Source organism: Oreochromis aureus, linkage group 22 (assembly GCF_013358895.1).
Source record: "Oreochromis aureus strain Israel breed Guangdong linkage group 22, ZZ_aureus, whole genome shotgun sequence".
In the NCBI taxonomy this organism is placed as follows: domain Eukaryota; kingdom Metazoa; phylum Chordata; class Actinopteri; order Cichliformes; family Cichlidae; genus Oreochromis; species Oreochromis aureus.
The window spans coordinates 8,991,561-9,004,018 of record NC_052962.1 but is presented as its reverse complement, the minus strand read 5'-3'; the positions used below and the strand labels follow the sequence as shown (position 1 = coordinate 9,004,018).

At 41.0% G+C, this 12,458-nt stretch overlaps 1 long non-coding RNA gene across 1 annotated transcript in view; it reads right to left on the bottom strand.

The window, feature by feature from the left end:
• Positions 1-496: 496 nt before the first annotated feature.
• The window catches only part of LOC120435521, a 33,728-nt gene continuing 21,766 nt past the window's right edge, over positions 497-12,458 (bottom strand). Inside the window, exon 3 of the long non-coding RNA XR_005609785.1 lies at positions 497-795. This is a non-coding gene — a long non-coding RNA (uncharacterized LOC120435521). The remainder of the gene's footprint in view (positions 796-12,458) is intronic.

The window sequence follows — 12,458 nt, the reverse complement described above, 5'->3', positions numbered from 1 at the left end:
CTGAGTCTGCACCAGGGTCCGCTCTGGACTCTGAAGTTATGTTTAAAGGTAACTTTAAACATAAAGATAACTTTAAAGATAACTTTAGATCATGTCATTACCATTCTTGGGTGTAGCATGTTCCAAACTAATATGTTACTGATTTCATGTTATGACCCAAGGAGTGTTCCATTTTAAAACAGAACCTTTTAAATTAGACAGAGAAACAGTAGCAAACTAAATGGATTGGAGGTAGCACAAGGAAACTTGAATATGGATTTTTAACCATGATTTGAGATCATGTCCCAGTTTGAATTTCACTTTCAGTGCTAATTTCCAAACCATCTGAAGCTGACAGAACAAGCACACATATCATTTGCAGTTATTCACAGGCTATGATGGTGCCAGTAAATGTCTCACCTGACAGCCTGCCCAGGGTGTGCCCAAATGATCAAGTTACAGAAACGTGATAGGCCCTAGAGTCAGGTTCATTTTATGAGAGAGAAGACAAATATGCTCAAAGTGCATTTTCTTAAATTTATTAAGCAGTTAAAAGTTCAAGTTAAAAACAGCTGCCGTGTCTCTTTCCTTACTCAGGAGGCCCAAACGAGCAAAAGAGCACCACACCCAGGCAGTAAACACTTTTATTGCAGGTCACAGAAACAGAATGTTGACATGATTAGTTGCTACAGCTGAGGGTGGCCTTAGGTCCGATATCTGGCTCGTGTTTCATCTTATGCACCTTCTTGACATCCTCCTGTAGTAGATGATTCTTCCCTCTTCACCATGGCAACCATATCTAGGTTTGTGTCCGGCCTGCAGAGGTAGAGAAGGGGGGAAATAGAGCAATCCCTAACACCAGAATTTTTATCCCTGTTTTTCTCTTGCAGAGTCAGCCTTAAAGTTTTGCACCTTCTGGCGCCATCACCAGTCTAGGCAGACCATCCCCCTCCCTGTTCATATCTGTTATTGGCTGAGTGTAACAGTCTGAATCCAAAACTATTCTACAATACTTATTTGTGTGCAATAAGGATAAAACAAATTAGGAGGTATATAGACTTAAAGATAAAAATGAATTCTAGCAACGTTGTTTTTAAATGATCAAACTTTTTTTTTTTCCTTTGTCCGATAATTGAACACAACACACAGACGTGTACATAGATATAAAAATAATATTTCCAAATGGTGAGCATTGTAGCTTACTGGAAAAAAATTAATAGTAACCACCACAAAACAGATTAGTGCCTGATATTAATGCAAAATGAAGCAGCCAGGGCTTTTCAGCGTATTTTATAAAGATAAAACTATGCTTTTGCACCACAGATGAGCTATCATTCAAAAATGCTTTCTTTCTGCACACTTTACTTTGTGACTCACCTTGAGAGTGTCTTCTTGTAAACACAGCTACAGCTCTACAGTAGACTAATTAGAGCAGTCTTTGAATGGAATTAAGGTATTTCCTCCTCAGATACTTCTATCGTGAGCATGCCCATTAGAGGTAATTGGATTATTTCTACTCTGTTTATCTCTTAATTCTCCACATCTGTAGTTTAAGGAGGTTGGGGTAGCCTGGATAAAGGAGAAGCACCAGGGGAGCATTCCCACAGTGGGATTTCATCCCTTCCCGTTGGTCTCCAGGGGATGAAGCCTGAACATGTGATATTAGAACCTAGACGAGGGAAGACAAGGGCTTATTCATCCTCTATTACACACCGCAAAGGAGGGACAACTTCCTGCTTTAATGTGACTGATCCTTGTGACACAACGCACACGGTACCAGACACGATTACCCTCCAATCTAACCAGAAATTCTAATTTGTGGCAGCCGATCAATACACAGTACAAGGCCATTGATTTTTCTCAGAATTACATCAATGTGAAAAGCTAAAAGTGGAAAAGAAAATCTGTCATTTTATTTTATTCTTTCTGATCCACATTTTAGGCGGCAGACCTGATGGAAGAGAGAATTAGCTTTCTCTTTCTTCTCTCTTCCTCATGAGTTGGATTTTTGTGTACCTACGGCTTCACGAAGGTGAAAAGTAAACCCCTCGAACCATGTAATCTGGTCACGCTACCTGACTTTCTTTCCCACTGCGGAGAAAACTATGAAGCAAGACCTTGGCTTGCAAATAAATTTCTCGGCAAAAAAACAGAACGGTGCACTCCGCAAAAGTGACATTCACCTCTCCTTCTTCTTTGCCTCCCCACTATTTGATTTCAATACTGCTTATACATTCTTTGTCTCTCATTAGTTGAAATTTTCTCCAGAGCTTCAATGCCGCTAATTAATTATGCATTTAGGCACAACTGCAACGGCAGACTCTACATAACAACAGTGAATTAATGATCTGCATTTGCAAGACTGTCATGTGCGACCTACATTTTTTTTTCTTGCTGGGATTGTTTCTTTCTATTTGGAGCTTGCAAAAATAATTATACTCTAAACTCTGTTCTTACATTAAAATCAATCCTGGGTGTGATGTGCTGAGAGACTGTAGCAGCAGCAACAGCAGCAGGAGCAGCACTGCCAGAAGGAAAAAACGAGCTTCGGGGCTCGCTGCAAATTCCCTACACAACTTACACACAACAGGACTTTTTACACAACCGTGACATAAACAGTAGTCAGTCTGCCTCCTTCTCCAAACCCCCGTTTACCCCACCGTCGCTGCCTCTTCCTTCCATAAAATTCATTACTTAGCTTGATGTCATTGTCACTTCTGTGCACATCACAGTGTGCTCCGTTGACCTTTTTCTCAAAGTGCGCAGCGTGTGACAGATTCAAGGCTGTGCGACTTCTGTGTGCTGTTGCTGATCTGCCCATTTATAATAGTGAAATAAAGGAGATTGCAAGGTTATACACATTTCAAGAGCAACAAAGAAGCGCGGAAGAGGCTGCTTACATCTGCTACATACTTTGCTTTCAACCTTGGCAGACCTTGAAGTGCTATGCCTGCATGACTGGCAGCTAGAAAATAGTCTTTGGTTTGGGATGACAATCTCAAAGAGATGTGGAAGTGGGTGGCATTTGTTCTCCGAGATACTTTTTTTTGCATAGCAATGTAAAGCCTTGAGTGTCTCAATAAAAGCGCAGGACACACATTGTTTCTTCAAGGGAAAATCAAAATCCATTTTTATGGAGTTTTTATATTTACAACAAGGAAAAATAAAGTGGTTCTTTTAAATAATATCACAGTATCAGCATAGATTCACCGGGCACCTCAGCGAGAGAGCGCTCAAACCTACGCTGTGCAGCCATTCTCACTTATTATGAATGGCATCTTCACCGCTTCACGAGTCAACTGATTGCATGAATTACAGTCTCTGGAGTAATAAAGTCATTTGCATTGCCCTGGTTTACACAGCTGTGAAGAAGGACATCTATTTTCTCCCTTTGTCTCTGTTGCAGCAGCGATCTGCTGAAGCATTTGCCAGGTCTGTCCTGCAGCGACCACATCTGGCCCCTTCCTCGCTCTGTGCTAATTTGGCACCTGTGTAAAGTTACCTTTAAAAATAACTTCATGTCATTACGATTGTTGGGTGTGACATGTTCCAACCCAATGTGCTACTGTAATCACATTACATTTTTCACTGCTGCAGTAATATAACAGGTTAGTGTTCTAAATTCAGTAATTACAATACAGCTACAAATATGTCTGTATTTCTTCAATTATTTGCACTCTGGGTGACTTCAAATAAATCAAAGGAACTTGCTTTTTTCAGACTTTCACTACAATCATTTGATTTAAGTTGGTGTGTGGGAGAACGAAAATGGCAGAGCAGTCTACAGCTTTTCAGGTGTGTTGATATGGACATTACTTTTACTTTTATTCTACAAAAAGATGACAAGCCTGCGGTAAATTTCAAACTGGATCCTGGATAGAACTTTGCACTTTGATAACATCTGCGCTGCCAGCATGCTAATGCTAAGCTATCCAAGAACCCAGAGTGATTGTAAAGCTGATTGCATGCTGACCCTAGCCCAGCAGCCAAAGCCAGATCTTCAAGAGGTAACAAACTGATGAGCAGTCAGGCTGCAGCCTTATTTTCTACCTGTTCATTTTTCTAAAGTTTAATCACTGTAGTGATCACTTTGAAGTCTCTTTGAAGTGTTTAAAAAAAAAAAAAAAAAAAAATCGTTTTGTTGATACGTAAAAACTAAAAGAAAGATCATTTTTCTGTGAATAGGGATTTGTGTTTGTGTGTTGAACTGTAGCCTCAGGTTTATATTGTTAACTGGAAATTATATGACATTGTTTTTTCAGGTGTAGTTTGGTAACAAATTACTTTGACGAATAATTAAACAACACACTGCATTACTTTAAAAAAGAGTAATGAGTAATGTGTTATACATTACTTTTCTTTTTGGAATAACAAAACCAAAACAAATGATTACTACCATTTAAAAGTAATCTGTTACTCTATAAAGTCACCTACTATTTAGTTAACTTTTGTGTTGCCAAAAATAAAAAAACTTTTGCAATTAGCTTGTTAAGTTTAGAGTCAGGAGTTGTGGACTCGAGGGTTGTGCCAGTAGATGATGATATCAAAGTTAATAATGATAGGTTCCCAATCAAGGCAATCTAATTTTCCCACTGATGTGTTATATTAACATTCTCTTTGTGCTGAGTTTCATAGTAAATTACATCTCCAAAGTCACAGTTTCATATTACACGTCCATATATAACCCATACAAAAATGTCAGGTTGTGGTTGTGTTTATTGGGGGAAATTAGGGTTTTTCAAAAAATCTTTTTTTTTTATCAAGTTCATGTTGGGGCTTCTGCTCACTTAAGTTTAAATGAAGTGTGTGTGTATGTGTGTGTGTGTGTGTGTGTGTGTGGAGTGACTACATGATTACATCATCATAAAGTGAGAGAAAACAGGAACAGAATATTTCTGACTGCCTGATTGATTTTTGAGTCAGAGATTAATGTGACAGCATCTGCCGAGACACTGGTTTCTCTCATCTCCTTTGCTTTTTCCATCAGGCATTTTTGTTGATGAAAAACCCATAGATAATTGGGGATCCTTCTGGGGAAAACCTGGTCTTATTAGGAGAGATGGCATCCACCCCACTTTAGATGGAACAGCTCTCATTTCTAGAAATCTGGCCAAATTTATTAAACCTCCCAAAACGGGACTATCCAGAGTTGGGACGAGGAAGCAGACTCTCTGCAGCTTCTCTCCTGTCATCCCCATAGAAATCATGTTTGCTCCTGTATCATCAAAAGACAAGCCCCCCCCCCAAAAAAAAACTATATACAAATTAACAAAGAAAGATTGATATAACACCCTCAACGTCACCTGAGAGTAAATCAATTAAATGTGGACCATCTATTGATATTCCTTCTCCTCAAATACAAAATCTTGAATACTGAGGCAATATCTTAAAGACCTCACAGTATCTTATGAACACTTCACTCTCAGACTGCAGGCTTAATGGTGGAGTTTTCTCAGTCCCTGGCTGTACTTGTATTAGTCCTTTCTGTGACAAAGTGGATGAGCAGTTGCAATGCTCTCCATTTGTGCCATATGCGTTGACCTTTTTTTTTTGCACATTATACACATTATTCTGTTTCTGTTTATTTGCTATGATTTACTATTTGTCAAGTAACATTGCTGCACTCACTATCCTGGGTTTGCTTGTGTAAGCGTTCCGTTGCTGGCAAATCAAACATTCTGCAAATTAAGGCAAATACTCAGTTACATGTTTCTTTATATTTTATTATGTTACAGATTAAGTCATTTATTCATACTTACTTTGTTCTGTCTTTTCAGTCTTCATGAGGGTCAGGTGTAGGGAAACGCCCGCCTAGCATTTCCTCATTTTAAAGTCCTGATGATGTCACACATGACATCGGCAGGTCAAACCAAGTGGAGGGGTTTCTTTTTCCATAGAGATGCTTCCTTTTGTTTGTGTTAAGGTTTAAAGGGATTTGTTGAATGTTTTTCTTTTCATTAATAACGCCATTTAGTTGTGTAAATGTGCATATTAGAAGTGTGAAGAGGTTTTGTGTCTTTTAGATCATCTGTGTAGAGTTTTAGATCCCTCAGTTTGAGTGAGTGGTACTGGCTGGGCTAATTGGAGGGAAATTGATGGCCCTATAGGGCTTTGGAGCGTGATGTCACTGGAGGTGGGCCACGCCCCCTTCCGCCATGACAGTAGGCTAGACACAGGATACAGCTTCAGCTATGGTTCGTACGTGTTGTGTTATCAGTTGCAACATTTGATCACACGATCGTGAAGGCAAGAAGCTGGATAATGGGCTCTCTTTTCATCGTTTCTCAACCTGGAGGCAACGTGAGGGATCCCATGTATGCGATATTACTAAACAAAGACGTCAGGCTTGCATTGCGGCGGTGAGACGAGTGGATCGAGTTCTGTGCAATCCCCAGCTTTTTGTTGGTTTGGTCTCTGCATCTTCTTTCCGGTGAGTTCTAAATTAATTCATATCACTATTAAAATGCTTTTAGTGTTATTTTCAATGTGCTGAGGTCATAGATAATGAGATAAAACATCCTAATGTGTGATGCTGCAGAACCACGTCATGTCATCATGTCGATTGAGTAGCTTATGATTTAGCATTATTGCAGGCAAACCAGCATATGAAATGGATGTAAATCCAGACTGGGCACCAACACTGCTCATGGGCCTCTAAAAACATACTAAATTGCTCTCATTGTACACTAATCCGCACATAACTTCCAGATGAATCACACACCTGTCATGTGCACTAATTTTATCTTACAGGCTTTTATGCAGCTGCAGAGTCTGAAGGTGTGCCCGTGCAGAAGTAATCGATGAAGATCTGACAGAAGAACAACAACAAAATTACAATGTCATAGCTGTGGACAGCAGTTGTGTTGGACAAGTGGAGGTTGAGGTACCACCTGTAAATGTGGACAGTGGTGATCGGACAGACAGCATCACAGAAGCTAAAGGGCAGACAAAGCATTGTGTGTGCAATGAACAGGGCAGAGCAGAAATAAACACAACACTGCTTGATAAGATTGTTAAGGTTTGCTGTGTTTTGGTGAATATGTGCCCCAGTGTGGTTGTCAAACCAGTGCCAAATGAAACTTGCTCTTGTTGAGTATTCATAAAGCTGTTGTGTTGCATGTGTAGTTCATTGTAAATAATTGTACTTTGTGTGAAGTAGTTTCAATAAAACAGAAAAGAATAGTATACATGTTTTTTTTTTTTATTCTTGATCTTATCACATGTACTTAGCAAGAACATAAAATGAAATGCAAACTATTTACATGGCAACACACAGCTGGCATCAATCTTGAACCACAAAATGAAACATTACAGGCTATTTAGAGCAGCACGTTGTTTGGAGATGTATTTCCCAACAAGTTCAGGAAGACACACTTTAAGAAAGAAGTCTTGTGCTTGCTTTAAACGTGGTTCCCAGAAATCCACATCAGGAAGATGCGTATGACAGAAGGTCTCTCTGTGTCCACACAACGAGGTCACAGTGCAGTTTCATTCAGTCGTTGTGAGTGCAGTACCTGAAACACACAAAAACCACTTTTAATAAAAGGTCTGTAATGAACCAAGGCTAATATAGATGGGTTGGCTGTACGTGCAAATCAAAAACTGTAACAAGGAAGTTGTTTAGAAAGTTATCATGTTCAAACCGACTTACCTTTGTCTTAACGACAACGTACAGTTGTCGCAGCGTGGAGGCATAAAGATGGACAAATCTTGCACCCAGCCATTCGTGAATTGGATGTGGGCCTCCAGGGATTTATAATTCTTAAACTGGTTTGCTGTGTATGCGCTGACTCCACAGACAAGGTATGCAAAGATCGGGATAGGACAAAGGCGGTAGGTCGTCTGGGTTTCCACTCCACTTCCTTATTTCATACGGGTCCACATTACCGATGCATGCAATTTTTTGAAAGTACCGTCTCTTGGCGTCTGGGCGCAATCGGTCGCGATACAGCCCTTTGTCTGTGGAGTCAGCGCATACACAGCAAACCAGTTTAAGAATTATACTTATTATTATTAATAAGAACCTTCAGACTCTGCAGCTGCATAATAAAAGCCTGTAAGATAAAATTAGTGCACGTGACAGGTGTGTGATTCATCTGGAAGTTATGTGCGGATTAGTGTACAATGAGAGCAATTTAGTATGTTTTTAGAGGCCCATGAGCAGTGTTGGTGCCCAGTCTGGATTTGTTACATCTATTTCATATGCTGGTTTGCCTGCAATAATGCTAAATCATAAGCTACTCAATCGACATGATGACATGACGTGGTTCTGCAGCATCACACATTAGCATGTTTTATCTCATTATCTATGACCTCAGCACATTGAAAATAACACTAAAAGCATTTTAATAGTGATATGAATTAATTTAGAACTCACCGGAAAGAAGATGCAGAGACCAAACCAACAAAAAGCTGGGGATTGCACAGAACTCGATCCGCTCGTCTCACCGCTGCAATGCAAGCCTGACGTCTTTGTTTAGTAATATCGGATACATGGGATCCCTCACATTGCCTCCAGGTTGAAAAACGATGAAAAGAGAGCCCATTATCCAGCTTCTTGCCTTCACGATCGTGTGATCAAACGTTGCAACTGATAACACAACACGTACGAACCATAGCTGAAGCTGTATCCTGTGTCTAGCCTACTGTCATGGCGGAAAGGGGGCGTGGCCCACCTCCAGTGACGTCAACTCCAAAGCCCTATTTAAAGCCAGTCTCTACCAGATTCAAGGGAGAGGAGAGGTGAGCTGTGTTACCAGATCCATGGACTGTTGAGTTTTGTTAATTGAGTTGATTTGGGGAGAAGTTTTGTTAAGTTACACATTAAAATAAGTTCACTGTAAATAAATTGCTCACCTCTGGAAACCTGAAATGTCTGCGTAGTCTGCTTCCCTATCACCTTCCTTGACGTTCGAGTCTGACTACTTCACATTTTCCACAATGTTTCTTCTTCCATCCTCTCTTGTCAGGTCTCCTTATATTAAATCGTGTCCCTGTTTAGTTATTGTACTTCACTTCCTGCTTTATTTTGTCAGGTATTTGTGCCTTGTGCTTTGCTTTTAGTTTTACTTCCCCTTTCTTGTCTTCTGATTTAATTCAGCTGTGTTGTGTCCCAGGTGTCTCCACTTTGCGCTAATCACCTTTCTGTGTATGAATAGTTGCCGTCTCCATTTTTAATGGACCTATGGACATTTATTTATTTATTTTTAAAATCAAGTTCTGCTTCATAAGTCCTTTTTCATACAGATCTCTGATAGAAGGCTCTGACAACAACATAAACCAAGCAGACTCTGGGCTTGTTTTGGAAGAGTAGCTGAGGTGTTTCAAGTTAACTCTCATTTTTCTGTATGGGGAGTTGTTCAAGCTTATCCCAGCAGCTGCCCCATCTCAACCTGAAGCTCCAGCGATGATGGTGGGCTGGCTATACTTTTCTCCAATCCCATCACAATCCGCTCGTTCTCGTTACATTTAGCTAATTCTTCTCTCTTGGAGCAGCAGCCCAGCACTCAAGCCACATTACCAGGAGTCAGCAAGAGAAGGCAAGGCTCACAGCGGTGGATTCAGGAATGTGAGCCCGGAGTCACAATTACCTCAGCAGTGTCTTCTTGCAGTGCTGCCCAGCTTTCCAGCCGCTTCCCTGGCTAGGCTGTGGGCAGAGGACTATAAGCTTGTAGCTGTTGCTCTGGCTGGTCTCTCATCCAAAAGGAAGCAGAACTCCCGCCTTTGTCTCTTTTTCCCAGCCAGAGCCAGCTTATTTGCCCATGTTTGCTAATTCCTGTGGCTCTGAAAATATCTCCAGTGCTGGTAAATTGCAATAGTGCTTCCCATCTTTGAGTTGACCAGCAATAAAATGGCACGATTAAGACTGAATTTTCTTTTTCTGAGCCTGATAGTATAGAAAATGAGTTTTTTAATGCTGAGCATCACGAGTTAGAGCTAGAGCTCCAGCCATCAGAGGAGATAGCTCTGCTGAGCAGCCCGAGCTTTTAGAGCTACCTGAATATTCTGCACTACTGAGTGTCCTGGACATTCAATACAGACAGAATTGGAACCTACAGAACCTGCAGAGCCCCAGGCAGTGGATCTTGTGCCGCCTAAGGCTGAACCAATGGACTGTGCGGAAACCTGCAGTCAGCTGAGACTGAAGAAGTCACTTGGATGAGTGACGAAACGTTTCTCCCACAAAACTCTACGTCCAGATGAACAGATTCAACTTTTGGAGACAATGGACTGTGCATTTCTATCAAGTTCAAGGGTCTCGGCCTCATCTCGGCCACGTGTCATTCCTCCAGAAGGGTTCTGCCTCCTCAGTCATCAATAACCCCCAGCCAAACCAGTATTGCCCTATTGCTGTCACTTGGTGTTCGCTCGCTCTGCGGTAGAGCAAGGTTATTATCGTTAACGAAAACTAACGAAATAACGAAAACTAGAAGTGAAAAAACATTTTCGTTAACGGAAATAAAAATAAAAACAAAAAAAGGAAAACTAACTTGTTACGTCCCTCTGCAGCCTCTAATCTGCTCAGTGTGTTCAGCTGGTGCTAATTGGCCACACCTACTCAGGTGTGGATAAAAGCATACCTGAGGCAAGCTTCCGAAAAGCTCACTTGTCTTTGCATTGGTGGCACCAGCCATTTTAGCGAACCTGCTATGCCATTTTAAGAAAAACCTCTTCTCACCCACAATCTGGTGTTCATCTCTTTTTTTATGTTGCGGCCTTTGAGCCGGGTCGTAACTGTAATGAGTGTTCACAAAACTAACTAAAATTAACTGAATTTATTGCAAAACTGCGTTTAGTTTTCGTTGATGTGTGCGTGTCATACAATAGTCAAGGGTGAAAATGAAGTTTAGTTTCCAGGTTTTTTTCTTGCTGTGTCTCATTATGCCAGCAGGTGGCAGTACGTTAGTCGAGTCATCTGTGTTGCTGCTCCGTCCACGCGCAGAATCATGGCAGGAAAAGTCTGGAGAAAGCACCAGAGTCCAATTTGGGATTACTTTGAATATGACTGTGTTTTGGATAAAGCAAGTGTCTTGTAGTGGAAAGAGACAAATTATGAGAGACATTTCTAAAAGGAAAAAAATCCCACAAACCTTAAAGTGCACTTGAAAAGCTCACACAATAAGGCTAACCTAGCTTACCTGGAGAAGGTAAGGGAGCACACTCAACCCTCATCCCCAGAAACCGAAGCTAACCCCAGGCAAGGCAGCGTGATGCATCCCGAGACAACAGGACTGGGATATCTACATAACTGTGTGAGTCAATTGCCTTAACACCCGGTGCTGCAATATATATATACATTTTATAGTTGCCTGGTATCAATGGTTGTTCGTCTGCCTTTATTTATTTATTTAAAGAACCCATAGGTGGGAATGTGAGTTGTCTGTCTCTGCGTGTTAGTCCTGCGACAGACAGGCGACCTGTCCAGGGTGCAGGGTATGGTAGCTGGAATAGCAACATACCCAAGGATAAGCAGAAGAGAATGACTGATATGATGAAACTGGGATTTTGTTACACTTTATTGCAAACACAACTAAAACTATAACTGAAACTAATCAAAACTAAACTGAAACTAAGGATTTTCAAAAAAATAAAAACTAAACTAAACTAGCAAACAATTGGTAAAAACTAATTAAAACTAATATAAAATTGAAAATCTGAAGTCAAAACGAAATAAAAATAAAAACTAATGAAAATTGCAAAACTATTAAAACCCTGCGGTAGAGTATCACTTCCTGTTCCTGCTCAAACACAGTGGTGTTTCTGAGTAGCTTATCTGCTTAGCAATTTAATTAAAAACTGGTAGATATATTCTTTTTTCATAGTATAATCTTCACGTGCTTCATCCGAAGCACACTTTTTGTGTACTCACTACCTAATTTATAGCCAAAGTATTCACTCACTGTCTCTGTACTGTTTCGCTAGCTTAGCTTAGCTCGTAGCTGACTCGTTAGCACCATGGCTACTTCACCTGTCCCTCCTGCACTTTCCTGCTCATTGTGTCAGATGTTTTGTTACTCCTCGGCCTCCTTTAGCAGTAATGATACCTGTAACAAATGTAGCATATTTGCAGCTCTGGAGGCCAGGATTACTGAATTGGAGACTCGGCCGCACCCTTCATTCACCCGTAGCTAGCCAGGCCCCTGTAGCTGGTGCAGCCGAAGATAGCGTAGGCCCCGCTAGCTGTTCCCCGGCAGACCCCAAGCAGCTGGGGAAAGAGGGCGGCTGGGTGACGGTGAGGAGGAAGCATAGTCTTAAACTGAAGCCCCACGTACACCACCAACCTGTTCATGTGTCTAACCGTTTTTCCCCACTCGGCGACACACCCGCCAGGGGTCAAACTCTGGTAATTGGTGATTCTGTTCTCAGACATGTGAAGCTAGAGACACCAGCAACCATAGTCAATTGTCTTCCAGGGGCCAGAGCAGGCGACATTGAAGGAAATTTAAAACTGCTGGCTAAGGGTAAACGTAAATTCAGTA